The sequence below is a fragment of the Diabrotica virgifera genome, chromosome 9 (genome assembly GCF_917563875.1).
Source record: "Diabrotica virgifera virgifera chromosome 9, PGI_DIABVI_V3a".
Lineage (NCBI taxonomy): Eukaryota > Metazoa > Arthropoda > Insecta > Coleoptera > Chrysomelidae > Diabrotica > Diabrotica virgifera.
The window spans coordinates 219,366,106-219,381,193 of NC_065451.1; the positions used below are offsets into that span (position 1 = coordinate 219,366,106).

Genomic DNA, 15,088 nt, shown 5'->3' on the forward strand with positions numbered 1-15,088 from the left:
GGTGGTTTTCTTGCGAAGGGTTTGTAGCTCAATAATCGAAATGCGCGTGATTTAAGAGTTTATTCTTAGAATATATAAGCTATAGGAATTATACCCGCGATGCCATATATTTAAATTTTTTTCAGCATCTTTTTCTTAAGTTAAATAAATTAAAGGGTTGTTTGGGGGTGAAGGGGATGAGCTCAAAAATCGAAACTATATCATTTCAAGAGCTCATAAGTAGCTCGTAATTCTACCGCAAAGATCGATTCAATATCCCTATTTTTAAGTAGGGGGGGCTGAGTCAGCCTTCCCCACTAAGATATTAAATTCCTGCTCAGTGTAACGAGCTCAAAATTTTTGATGTGCGGAATATGAAAGCTCATAAATAGCTCATAAATCACCGCTATTTGCTTTTTAAATTTTTGCAAGTGGGGGGGGGGGCAGCTCAACACGGGTAAATATGATCCTGTTTTAGCTAAATTAATCGATAAAAACAATAACTTAAAAACAAATTACTTGAGCCCCCAAATACAAAACGAATACAAAACAAATTTGGTAAAATTTCGGGAAAACTATTCGGCTGCAAATATTTCTTGGGGATTTTTTGTCTGGGATTTCTTGTGGGGATTATTTGTCTGGGATTTTTTGTGGGGATTTTTTGTTCGGGGATTATTTGTCCGGGGATTTTTTGTCTGGGGATTTTTTGTTCAGGGATAATTTGTGGGGATTTTTGTGAGGGATTATTTGTCCGGGGATTATTTGTCCGGGGATTATTTGTCCGGGGATTATTTGTCCTAGCTTTCTCTGTACTCCACAAGGCCAAGGAATTACCATTGTGTAGAAAATATTAGGATGTTATGAGTTATGACTAACTATATACCTAGCAAAAAAAATTGCAAAAATTTAAAAATGTAAAAATGAAAGAAAGGAAACAAATCGAATAACATAACAAAGGAAAACAGTCCCAAATATCAGGAATCAATAATATAAAATAACTGCATGAAGGTATAGTCTAAGAGCTAGTGAACCCTCCGACTAACGGTCGTCCTGTAAGGCTAGAAATTTTTCTAGTGATAATTCATAGCACACCAAGGCTAAAAACCATGACCTGGCAGGCCTCAGCGGTGCACGTGTATCTACCAGGTGAATCGAAAAGTGCAAATTTAGGGGGTAAAATAAACTTTCTCCTGTAAGGTTTAAATTTAAGTATGTGTTTGAGTAAGTCATTTAGAAGAAATGTTTACAATGACGGGCGATTCTGAAGAGCATAAGACCTTGCCAGGCGTGGGGAAAGATTAGGGGTTTTTCCTAAAATTATTCTTTTTGCATCGAACAAATTTTTTTTAGGTTTTTTGAATCATTCCAAACAGAAAAGGTCTTTAGTGATTTTTCTCTTAAATTAATAGTTTTTGTTATATAAGTGATTGAAAATTTTGAAAATTGCGAAATCTGCCATTTTTAACCCTAAATCGGACATTTATCTAAAAATCTCAAAGTTACCAAGGTAGGTAGATATTCTTTAAACATTGATTGATGAAATCCCAAAGAGTATTTTGCAATACAATATCGGAAACGCCTTTGTTTTTTAATTGCTAATCAAGCGGGCGCGACACTGTAGTATAGGCACAGATTAACCCAACATGGGTTGTTCTGTGGTATAGGTTGGGTTAGTTGGGTTAATCTGTGGTATAGGTGAGGACGTTTGAGTTGGCATGAATTCATTATCTCGAGAATGGGCAAATTTCAAGAGAAATCCTCAGATAAGTCGATTTTTATTTTTAAATTAGGATTTTTGGCATATATATAATACTAGTGACGTCATCCATCTGAGCGTGATGACGTAATCGATGATTTTTTTAAATGAGAGTAGGGGTTGTGTGATAGCTTATTTGAAAGGTTATTTAATTCTCTATTCACTAATATAAACATTAACATAATTATTTATACACGGTGTACAAAAACAATTTTTCTTCTATTTGTCAAATTTAATCAAAGTTAATTTAATAAAAAAAATTTTTTGTACACCCTGTATAAATAATTATGTTAATGTTTATATTAGTGAATAGAGAATTAAATAACCTTTCAAATGAGCTATCACACAACCCCTACTCTCATTTAAAAAATCATTGCTTACGTCATCACGCTCAGATGGATGACGTCACTAGTATTATATATATGCCAAAAATCCTAATTTAAAAATAAAAATCGACCTGTCTGAGGATTTCTCTTGAAATTTGCCCATTTTCGAGATAATGAATTTATGCCAACTCAAACGTCCTCACTTATACTACAGTGTCGCGCCCGCTTGATTAGCAATTAAAAAACAAAGGCGTTTCCGATATTGTATTGCAAAATACTCTTTGGGATTTCATCAATCAATGTTTAAAGAATATCTACCTACCTTGGTAACTTTGAAATTTTTAGATAAATGTCCGATTTAAGGTTAAAAATGGCAGATTTCGCAATTTTCAAAATTTTCAATCGTTTATATAACAAAAACTATTAACTTAAGAGAAAAATCACTAAAGACCTTTTCTGTTTGGAATGATTCAAAAAACCTAAAAAAAAATTGTTCGATGCAAAAAGAATAATTTTAGGAAAACCCCTAATCTTTCCCCTCGCCTGGCAAGGTCTTATGCTCTTCAGAATCGCCTGTCATTGTACACATTTCTTCTAAATGACTTACTCAAACACATACTTAAATTTAAACCTTACAGGAAAAAGTTTATTTTACCCCCTAAATTTGCACTTTTCGATTCACCTGGTAGATACACGTGCACCGCTGAGGCCTGCCAGGTCATAGTTTTTAGCCTTGGTGTGTTATGAATTATCACTAGAAAAAATTCTAGCCTTACAGGACGACCGTTAAGTCGGAGGGTTCACTAGCTCTTAGACTAGTATATTTTGTCCGTTTACCATGACGGCATCAGTCAATCAATCATGATAATGTAGAGATAACATTAATCCTGAGTAGAGCATTGTATCTAATAACATTCTTTATTTGCTAACACTATAAATATCGAGCAGGAATACCATTCAGCCTTATCAACATAATTGTAATCAGTAACAGTGTTCTTTGCTGTGTGGATTCAACTCCTACTGCCAAAAAATATAAAAAAATTTTGATTTAAATCGTAAGTATCTTTGGACTGCTATCGATTTGAATGTACATATTTGACTGTATGTTGAGTAAGTCAAAAATAACTTAAATTTTTCTTTGTTGCGTCACGTAGTTATCGGACGACCACATATTTAGATATCGATGGTATTTATGAATATAAAAACAATTATTATTAAATATTTGTAGAATGTCTTTCATAATAATATAACAGTTATATTATAGCAGTTATATGATACCTGTTATATGCATATTATACCTGTTATATCATATTATGGCGCTAGTGCTTGGTACAGTTTGATCGATTTTTTTGTTGTGTTTGTTACTTCGAGGTCTATTTTTCCATAATTGGTAATTATACTTCCAAGATAAACATATGCGGTAACTATTTCCAGTTGAGTATTTTTGTATTTTATATTTATTTCATTTTCTTTCTTTTCGCCGATGACCATTATCTTACTTTTCTATATGCTAATTTTCATTTTTTGTTTCCCTATTTTGTCTGTCCATATGTTTAAGTATATTATGTAAGTTTTTGTATATTGATCACGGAATCTGCTATTAGTGTAGGAAACAAAGGTTGAACCTCCCAAAATTGACACAAGTCCGGTTTTATTTTTTTTTTCTGGTATATCAAGGAGTGCTTATTATGAGACTAATTTTTTCTTAAAAAATTTCGCCCCGGAACCCCCTTTTTCATCCCTTTAAAGGGGGTAATTTGTGGTTTTTGCGGAACCTAGCCATTGCTGTACGTTTTGCAAAAACTTTAGTAAAATGAAGAAGAATATATTTCCTACTTGTATTTATTTCTCGGCAGCATATGTCTATCACCCACCGTTTAGCGGGGGTGGCGCCCCAAAGTTTTTAAAAAGATGTTTAAAAAAATATTTTTCCCTAACTGTAATGAAAATTAAGAAAAAACCCTGGGGAGATTAATCACAAATAAGTAGCTGATTTTTTGGTATAGGCCTCATTTAAGGGCAATTGCCCATTTTTTAATTACAGGGTGTTACATTTTAAAAAACCCCTTTTTATACCATCTGAATCGACTCTGCTAGAGTAAAAAAACTTTAAGCGATTATCCATGTACTGGTGTTATTTACAAATTTCTATAATGCAGGGCAATTGCCCATTTTTTAATAACAGGGTGTTACCATTTAAAAAAACCCCTTTTTATACCATCTTAAGCGCCTATTCTAGAGTAAAAAACTTCCAGCGATTATCCATGTACTGGTGTTATGTACAAATTTCTATAATGCACCGTAATTTTTTTTCCGGAACCATCCAAGAAAAGAGAATTAATAAAGAAAGTGATTTTCTTGGAATCCTTCACACACCATGCCCTTTATTAAAATGTTTCATATATCATTTTGTGCACGTTCTTATTACCCATGCATGGACACCAAAAGCGATTTCTTAATTCAACCCCTGTAGCAAAAAAATGTTTTCTTTTTGACCCATAAGGACAGATGATCCATCAATAGGATTTTTCATAAATATTTATGATTATTGCAACATCCCTGCGGAAACTACCCCTATCCTTGAAAATAAACTGCAAAAACTACCCCTATCCCTTGGAGAGCATGTTTTGACGATTTTCTCATTACCTATGCATTTTTTTTAAAACAAAACTTATACAAAATTAAAGACCACTATTTTCTCTCTATATATAGGGTGTAACGAAAATACAGGTCAGAAATTTAATCACATATTCTGGGACCAAAAATAGTTTGATTGAACCTAACTTACCTTAGTACAAATATGCATATAAAAAAAGTTACAACCCTTTGAACTTACAAAATAAAAATCGATTTTTTCCAATATATCGAAAACTATTAAAGATTTTTTATTGCAAATGGACATATTATGGCATTCTTATGACAGTAGCATCTTAAGAAAAAATTATAGTGAAATTTGGACACCCTATAGAAATTTTATGGGGGTTTAGTTCCTTTAAACGCCCCCAAACTTTTGTGTACGTTCCAATTAAATTATTATTGTAGTACCATTACTTAAACACAATATTTTTAAAACTTTTTTGGCTCTTAGTACTTTTTCCAAAAGTCAGTTTTTATCGAGATATTTTGAATATTTTTCAAATCACCACATATTTGTATATGGTTAACTACGATTGTGGATACTTGGTAATAATATGAAAATTTATGTATGATTTACATTTTTAGGTATATTTTGAACCGTATTAAAAAAGAAGCCATATCTCGATAAAAGTTGCCTTCTCGAAAAAATACAAAGAGGCAAAAAAGTTTTAAAAACATTTTGTTTAACTAATGGTATCGCAGTAATAGTTTAATTGGAGCGTACACAAACATTTGGGTGGTTTAAAGGAACAAAACCCCCATAAAATTTGTATGTAAACATCTTAAAAAAGAAGCCGCAACTCGATAAAAACTGCCTTATCGAAAAAATACTAAGAGCCAAAAAAGTTTTAAAAATATTGAATTTAACTAATGGCGCCACAATAATAATTTAATTGGAACGTACAGAAAAGTTTGGGCGGGTTTAAGGGAACAAGACCCCCATAAAATTTTTATGGAGAGCACAAATTTCACTATAATTTTTCTTTAAGATGCTCGTGTCATAAGAATGTCACATATTCATTTTCAATAAAAAATCTGTAATAGTTTTCGATATATTCGAAAAACTCGATTTTCATTTTGTAAATTCAAAGGGCTATAACTTTTTTTATGTGCATATTTGTACTAAGGTAAGTTAGGTTCATTCGAACTATTTTTGGTCCCAGAATATGTGATTTAATTTATGACCTGTATTTTTGTTACACCCTGTATATAAGGTCCTATGCATCTTTTTCGTATAAGCAACCGTTACGGCACAGTGGCGCCGTAAACCTCAGAAATGATTTGACGGGCTCCAGTTTCTGTTTTTTTTTCCTGAAAAACCTATACCAAAAAATCAGCCACTTATTTGCGATTAATTGACGTAGGGTTTCTTCTTAATTCTCATTACAGTTAGGGAAAAATAATAATTTTTTAAAAACATCTCTTTTAAAAATTTGTCAACTTTGGGGCGCCACCCCCGCTAAACGGTGGGTGATAAACATATGCTGTCGGGAAATAAATAGTAGGAAACATAGTCCTCTTCATTTTACTATTAAGTAATTTTTTTGTAAAACATACAGGAAGCGCTACGTTTCGCAAAAACCACAAATTACCCACTTTAAAGGGATGAAAATGGGGGTCCGTGGCAAAATTTTTTAAGAAAAAGTTAGTCTCATAATAAGCACCCCTTGATATATCAGAAACAAAAATATAACCGTACTTGTGTCTATTTTGTGAGGTTCAACCTCTGTTTCCTACACTATATGTCATCCGCTTACAATTAAGGCTTCTATTTTTACTGGGTGTACCTAATCTGTGGTATTCTATTATTGTCCGTATGTGGTTGATTCTTTCTCCAGTATTTTGAATCAATTTGTTCATGACTATTATGAATAGTAGCGGACTAAGACTATTTCCTTGTTTGATACCTCTTTCCCAATAGTCCAGGAACCGAAGCATTTCACCTCGCAAGTTTTACAGAATGGATCGATTTGCTTGAAAATTTGAGAAGAAGTAGTGGATAGTTCAAGGATCAAAATCTATATGATGCCGAAAGGCGCTTTTACTATGGGGTCGGTTGCCACCCCATCTTAGGGGTGGAAATTTTTTATTATATTTTGACTGCAAAAGTTGATAAAAACATTCATTCTAAACAAAAAATGTTCTATACATTTTTTTGATAAAATTAATACTTTTCGATTTATTCGCTATCGAAAGTGTTAGTTTTATATAGAAAAAATCAATGTTTTTCGATATATACTCATTTACCATTCACTCAATTTTTGCCGTAGAAAAATTTTTTCAAACCAAGTTCTTGGGAATTCAATAACCTACAATTTCATATAAAAACATTTTTTCGTATATCTTATGTTAATCTTTCTATTTTGAAGAAAATGGCATTTATTACCAAACTACAAAAAGTCGTTATTCGCTTTTAACTCTAGTTTTTTAAAAACTAATCATTGGAAGCCAGTCAAACTTTTAAAATCTATTAATAATACATAAATAATGAAGAATTAATAAGGCCAATGACTAAAAGCAAAGCTAACTTACATTATTATGCTTCCAATTGGATTTCTTTTTTTTAATATATTGATTTTTTAACCGTAACCTTTTTAATCTTTATCTTAGAAAGTTTGTTAAAAAATAATTTTGTAGGTTTTTACAAGATCTATAAGCATATTTTTACCAAATCCTTTTAAAATCCTCAGTCGCAAAAAGTGGTGACTTTGAAAGGGTTGGTAAATGTGATTTTTGCATGTTATTACAAGCTTTAATTGTCAATAGCTCTCAATTTTTACCGTAGAGAAAATTTTTGCAAACCACGTTCTTGGGAATTAAATAAGCTACAATTTTATATTTAAATATTTTTTTGTATCACTGATGATAATCTTTCTATTCTGAAGAAAAGGGAATTTTTTACCAAACTTCAAAAATTCGATATTTGCTTTTGACTCCATTTTTTTAAAAACTAATTATTCTAAACCAGTTAAACTTCTAGAACCTATTAATAATACATAAGTAAAGAAGACGGAATAAGGTCAATGACTAATTTTAATCAGGGTGGTGATTAGGGGTTTACTTTCGATCACTTTTTCGCTGAAAAATATAGGGTCTGACATTCTTTTCATTATTAGCCACCTAATTTTTGAGCTAAAGACTTTTTTTTATTTCTGAAGATAGATATTTTAAATACTTCAGATTAGTTTAAACAAGTGATCCACGAAAAATGCATAGTTTTCCCGTCTTTTGACTTTGAAACTACAATATTTAGCATTTGCCGAAGAAGATCTAACATATAATAAAGTATAGCTCGATTACTATTGGTCTTAAAGAAAATTTAAAAAAACGGTTTTGTTTATTTTTTCAAAAGGTACATTTTTGTTAAGTAAAGTTGTTTTGATAAAACAAAAACTTTTTGAGTTATTTGCAGAAAACTGATTAAAAACATTAATTTTTTTAATATAAAACTAACACTTTCGATAGCGAATAAATAGAAAACTATTAATTTTATCAAAAAAATGTATAGAACATTTTTTGCTTAGAATGAATGTTTTTACCAACTTTTGCGGTCAAAATATAATAAAAAATTTTCACCCCCGACATGGGGTGGGAAACCACCCCCATGGTAAAAGCGCCTTTCGGCATCATATAGATTTTGATTCTTGGACTATCCTCTACCTATTCTCAAATTTTCAAGCAAATCGATCCATTCTGTAAAAATTGCGAGGTTTTGTCCTATTTTAAGCTTCATTACTTGGACTACAATCGAATTCATCAGATCTTTTTCCTGATATCTGTACACGTCTTTTTAATACTCTTTAAATACTGTTAATTATTTTTATCAGTGTTATTGGTGCTTTCATCTTCTGCAAGCATTGCCGTATAATTTTTTCTTCTTTAGGGTGATTGATTAGTGGGGTAAAGCTCAATAGATCCGCTATAGTAATAGATAGCCATAAAAGTTAATAACAAAACTTTTAGCTTCATATTACAAAATTAGTTAGAATGTTTATTTATTTATTTATTTATTTATTTATTTATTTAAAACACGGGATACCCCATTGACAGTTAAATTACAAACAATATCAGTTTTCAAAACATAAATTACCTATAGTGTTAAAACAATAACAAAAGTTACATTTAAAGTTCACTACATACTAAAAATATACAAAATATAGGTAATTAGAACAAAATTCAACAATACCATACATATACAGCGTGTCTACTTGAGTTGGAACATATGGAAAACTTTTTTATTATTAATTTTACGAAAAAAAGTTATTCTTTATAAAAAGTTCTGCATGCCCCAAAACCTAAGATTCAATCATCAGATATCAAATTTTCTGAATATTATACGAGGTATGTCAAAAAATATGAACTTCGTTCAAGAGTAAAGTACCTTTATTTCTCTCAATATCGAAAATGCTTATTCTGAAAAGTTGTTTGGAAATAAAAACTAAGATCAAATATGCAATTACATGCTTCTAATTGGAAAAAAATATTTTCCAAATTTTTCTCAAATTTATTGATACTAACTTCGTTTTGATTCATTACACATACGATAACTCTTTTATTATTACTTTTACGAAAAAAGGTATTCTTTATAAAAAGCTCTGTAGGTCATAAGGCCGAAGATGCAACCAACAGATATCACATTTTATTAATTTTATACGAGTTATGTCAAAAAATATGAATTTCACTCAAGAGTAAAGTACCTTTATTTTTCACAATATTGAAAACAGTTATTAAAAAAGTTGTTTAGAACTAAAAACTATGTGTCAATATGCAATTACATCCTTCTAATTGAAATACTGTGAAATATAAAGGTGCTATAATATTGAGCGAATTTCATATTTTTTGACACACCTCGTATAAAATTAATAAAAGTTGATATATCATGGTTGTGTCTTAGATTTTAGACCATGCAAAGCTTTTTACGAAGAATAACTTTTTTTCGTAAAATGAATAATAAACGAGTTATCTTATTTGTAATAATTAAAAACAATGTTGGGTATCCTTAAATTTGAGAAAAATTTTTTTTTTCAATAAGAAGCATGTAATTGCATATTTGATCTTAGTTTTTAATTCCAAACAACTTTTTATCATAAGAATTTTCGATATTGAGAGAAATAAAGGTACTTTACCCTTGACCGAAATTCATATTTTTTGACATACCTCGTATAATATTCAGAAAATTTGATATCTGATGATTGAATCTTAGGTTTTGGGGCATGCAGAACTTTTTATAAAGAATAACTTTTTTTCGTAAAATTAATAATAAAAAAGTTTCCCATATGTTTCCAACTCAAGTAGACACGCTGTATATCACAAAGCAAGAGATCTTTTGGACCGAGATAAAGTTAAATTGAAAATATCATAATCAAATTCATTTAATAGCCCCATGTATCTATCCAATGGGTTATGAATGCCATATGTTGTTCTGTGGAAAGGAATGTTGAAAACCTGGTGGTAACAAGTTTTAATGTTACAGGTTGTTCGATAACACAGTGGCAGACCAAACTTATGTTTCTTTAAATGGAACACCCTATATTTTATTTTATATTCGAAATCCTGCGAACTTCTCCATGACAAAAATATAAAGGTTTGTTATATTATACAGGATATTTACAAAGTTACAACCAATTTTGTATGAAAATCGAAACAAGTTCAACTCCCTGTATAAATAAAAATAAGCACAACAGCAATGGTTTATTAGTGCCATATTTTTTTAATTATTGTCAAAATTTTCAAGAATTATTGACATTGCTAATTTTCTTTATATCAAATACAGGGTGAGTCAAAACGCAAGTACATTATTTTCTCAGTAATGTTAAATGGTATTTTATATCACTTTTGAAAAGCAACATTACCGTACTTTAGTTTTTATATAACATTCCCTATGTCCAAATTTGTTAGTTTTCGAGATATTTTTATTTTTCAGAGCAAATTGTTTTAGTTGTCTAAAGGGCCTAGACGGGTAAGATGGTGAAAAGTGCCCCCAACTCGATTTAAATTCCATATAGGCCACTTTTTAGCACATATAGAGGAACTCAGTTTCTGAAATTTTTAGCCCCCCTAGGTGGTCACGTGACCCCCCTAGAGCCTAATTAGGCTTTTTATGTTTTTATTTTTTATCTCAGCCGCATCAAGAGCTAGCCAAAAACTTTATTTAAAAAAGTTGTAAGTTTCAAAAAGATCTAAATAAATTTTTTTTTTAATTTTTTGGCGGGAAATTCGAATTTTTAGAACAATTTTAAACTTTTAAATAACTCTGAAAAAAAAACTAAGACACTCGTTTTTACGAAAATCAATTATAACGTGTATTTTTGCACAGTCTTTCATCCTGAATTTTTTCAGATTTTTAAAATTGGTGAAACGTACCTTTAAAAATTAAAAACCGCATTTTTTCGTTTTTTTTTTCGTTTTTTGATAAAAAACATACATAAACTCGTACATCCATTTAAAAATTAATTCGAATACTTTGGAAGCGTTAAGATATTTAATTTTTTGCAACAAAACGGCGCGTCGTATGAAAAAATGGGAAGATAGATTTTTTGTCACAAATGGAACGAGGAATTCAAAAATGATTGTTAATTTGAGATATGTCAGTGGCGTACCATCTTTTTTTCTTTAAAAATTCAGACCATTACCCATATGCGCGCCAATGATGCATATAAAATTCTTAATTGTATGTCAAAAAATGCACAATAACTACCTCTTAAAACCTGCCAAATTTTATTGCAATGTTGCCAGTAGTTTCGGAAAAATCGTAAAAAATATGTAAAATTTTGTTTTCTTCAACGCCCTGTATCTTGAAAATGGATGGCGCTACAAAAAAAATTTATTAAACAAACCCCAATTATTTTTCATTTTTTTACCTATTCTAGTGACGGTGTTACCTTTTTTGAAAAATATGTATAAAATTGTGTCAAAAACCGAAAAAAAAAAAACGGAAAAATGCGGTTTTTTATTTTTAAAGGTACGTTTCACCAATTTTAAAAATCTGAAAAAATTCAGGGTGAAAAATTGTGCAAAAATACACATTATAATTGATTTTCGTAAAAACGAGTATCTTAGTTTTTTTTTCAGAGTTATTTAAAAGTTTAAAATTGTTCTAAAAATTCGAATTTCCCGCCAAAAAATAAAACAATTTTTTTTCGTATATATCTTTTTGAAACTTACAACTTTTTTAAATAAAGTTTTTGGCTAGCTCTTGACGCGGCTGAGATAAAAAATAAAACATAATAAGCCTAATTAGGCTCTAGGGGGGTCACGTGACCACCTAGGGGGCTAAAAATTTCAGAAAGTGAGTTCCTCTATACGTGTTAAAAAGTGACCTATATGGAATTTAAATTGAGTTGTGGGCACTTTTCACCATCTTACCCGGCTAGGCCCTTTATCTAAATTTTAAGTAAGCCATGACTAATTTGACAATTGACGATTACTGATTATCAATCTGGTAACCAATGTAACAATGTAGCAAATAAAGAAATAAAAATAATTTATTAGTACATAATACATTTTACAAAAAGAACACAACCACAGCATGCAACATTTGTGAAACAATTAAAAACTACTTTTTATGTAAATGTAACAAATAAAGAAAGAAAATTAGTAATAAATTTTACAAAAAACACACAAACACAAACTAAAACATTCTGTGAAGACAATTAAACACTACTTTTGTATGTAAATGTAACAATGTAACAAATAAAGAACGAAACATAATTTATCAGTAATACATTTTGCAAAAAAACATGTTTGAAAAAATTAGAAGCTACTTTTAATAAAATATTTTTAATATTTAATTACATAAGGTGTTCAAAATTACCCCCTAACACATTTATGCACGCCTAAAAACGATCATTGAATGAGCTACTTACTCTACGAAGCATTTGTAAATTAACACATCGAAATACACTTTGTATTCTATTTTTCATCTCATCCCTTGTTGTTGGAGGTATATTATAAACTTCATTATTAACGTAACCTCAAAAAAATCAGTCCAGTTTATTAAATTCTGGTGATTTGGGTGGCCTCGCTAATGGTCCATTGAAAAATGAAAATATCTCGAAAACTAATAAATTTAGACACAGGGAATGTTATCCAAAAATTAAAGTACGGTAGTGGTACTTTTCAATAGTGATATAAAATACATCATTCTTGAAAATTTCGACAATACGTAAAAAAATATGACATTAATAAACCATTGCTGTTTTGCTTATTTTTATTTATACAATTAGTTGAACTTGTTACGATTTTCATATAAAATTGGTTATAACTTTGTAAATACCCTGTATAAGATAACAAACCTTTATATTTTTGTGATAAAGAAGTTAACAGTATTTCGAATATAAAATAAAAATATAGGGTGTTCCATTTAAAAAAACATAAGTTTGATCTGCCACTGTAATATCGAACACCCTGTAACATTCTAACTAGATTTTTAATATGAAGCTCAAAAGTGGCTAAAATTTTTGTTATTAACTTTTATTGCTATCTATTACTATAGCGGATCTATTGAGCTTTACCCCACTAATCAATCACCCTGTATAGAGTCGAACGCTACTCTTAGGTCTATGAATGCCAGAATGAGCTTTCCACCCGAGCCAATACTTCTTTCTATTATATTTCTTATAATGTAAATGTCATCGTTTGTCTGTTTTTTTGTTCTAAACGCTGCTTGTTCTTCTCACAGTTTTTTTTCACATCTTGTCTTAGTCTGTTCTCTACTATTTTCGTGTAGATTTTCAAACAAACCAATGACAAACATATTGCTCTATAATAATTTTCGCAGTTCACATTTCACATGTTTTCCATTTTTGTGTATTGGCACTATAAGGTTACTTTGCCAGTGTTTTGTAATGGTTATCTCTTTTTATTTTTTCCATAGCCAGTTTATTCCTTCTTCTCCCATGCATTTTACCATTTCCGGGTCTATGTCATCATCCCCTCCATCTTTGCCTGTTTTTATGTTTAATACTTCCTGTATTACTTCTTCTCTACTTATTTGCTCTATTTCTTTGTCCTTGTCATCTTGATATGTTTCATTTCTGACGTCTATTGTTTCGTTTCTAAATTTATTTTCGTAGTATTCCATCAAAAGATGGAAAACATAATATATTGTGAAGTAAAAAGGGATGAAATTAGAAGAGGTGGAAATTATCGATATAAACGTATTAATTAACATTACATTACATAGTTTCCCACCTTTAACAACCGGCAAAATAATGCAAAATATGGAAAACATAATACATTGTGAAGTAAAAAGAGATGAAACTAGTAGAGGTGGAAATTATCGATATAAACGTATAAATTAACATTACATTACGTAGTTTCCCACCTTTAGACGTATCGGAGGAGTACGACAACTGTCACTGTGACAGGAGAATTTTATAAAATACTCCTATCATATACGTCTAAAGGTGGGAAACAATGTAATGTTAATTTATACGTTTATATCGACAATTTCCACCTCTTCTAGTTTCATCTCTTTTTAGTTCGAAATGTTCTATGTTTTTCATTTTTTTTGCGTTATTTTGCCGGTTATTAGTGCGCTCATTACTCTATTTCTATTGATGTAGATTTTATAACTAAGTAAGTACTTTAAAGGCGTTCCATCATTCCTCCAGTGTCCATGCCTTCTTTTGGTTTTTTAGTTTGTTGACTGTATGTCGAGCGAGTCAAAAATAAATTAGATTATCTTTGTTACTTCAAGTACTTATCGAACGGCCCCGTAGATATAGACGGTATTTACGAATATAAAAACATTAATTAATAAACATTTGTAGAATGTCTTTTATAATATTTTAACAGTTATTATATAACAGTTTTATTATAACAGTTAGGTTTATAACAGTTATACTGTAACCATAGAGAAATAAAAAGAGAATTTTATTTTTTTTTATTTCTCTATGACTGTAACAGTTATATTATAACTGTTATATTGTAACTGTTATATTAAAACAGTTTTTTTGTTTCAGATCTAAATTAATCGCCATCTGCTAGCTCAGCGTTTAAGACTGTTTCGTGGGGTGTGATCACTCTCATGCTGAAGTTTCGGCTGGTGTCAACCCATTTTCTGAAACAGCCATAGATACGATATGTGTCGAGATAGAGATATGAACCCGATGTGTTCTCAGTCATAACTCATTAAAATCACACTGCGACAAAGTTCTAACTTTATCATATTCATAAATTCTGTTATTTATTAGAGATATTCATTACCATACATAAGTATTAAAGTACTAATAAATAATTTTGTGAAACTAGAAGCTTTTAATAAAGGTAAGTGGCGTTTAATATTTTTTTAAAACCGATTATAAGCCAGCGTCCTATTTATAGATCACTGAAAATTTTATTTTTTTTCAACCCTTAAAATTTGTTTAAATTTAAAGAAAAATTTTCC

The 15,088-nt window shown here is 30.2% G+C and overlaps 1 protein-coding gene across 3 annotated transcripts in view; it reads left to right on the plus strand.

The window, feature by feature from the left end:
- Nucleotides 1-15,088, plus strand: part of LOC126892048 (protein FAM13A) — a 38,120-nt gene that overhangs the window by 11,997 nt on the left and 11,035 nt on the right. For 2 of the 3 annotated variants that reach the window (XM_050661478.1, XM_050661476.1), the window contains exon 2: nucleotides 14,664-14,967. The gene's annotated coding sequence lies outside the window, so the exon portion shown is untranslated. Of the gene's footprint in view, nucleotides 1-2,978; nucleotides 3,117-14,663; nucleotides 14,968-15,088 lie in introns of those variants that run through there. The other variant, XM_050661477.1, reaches the window with a different exon arrangement.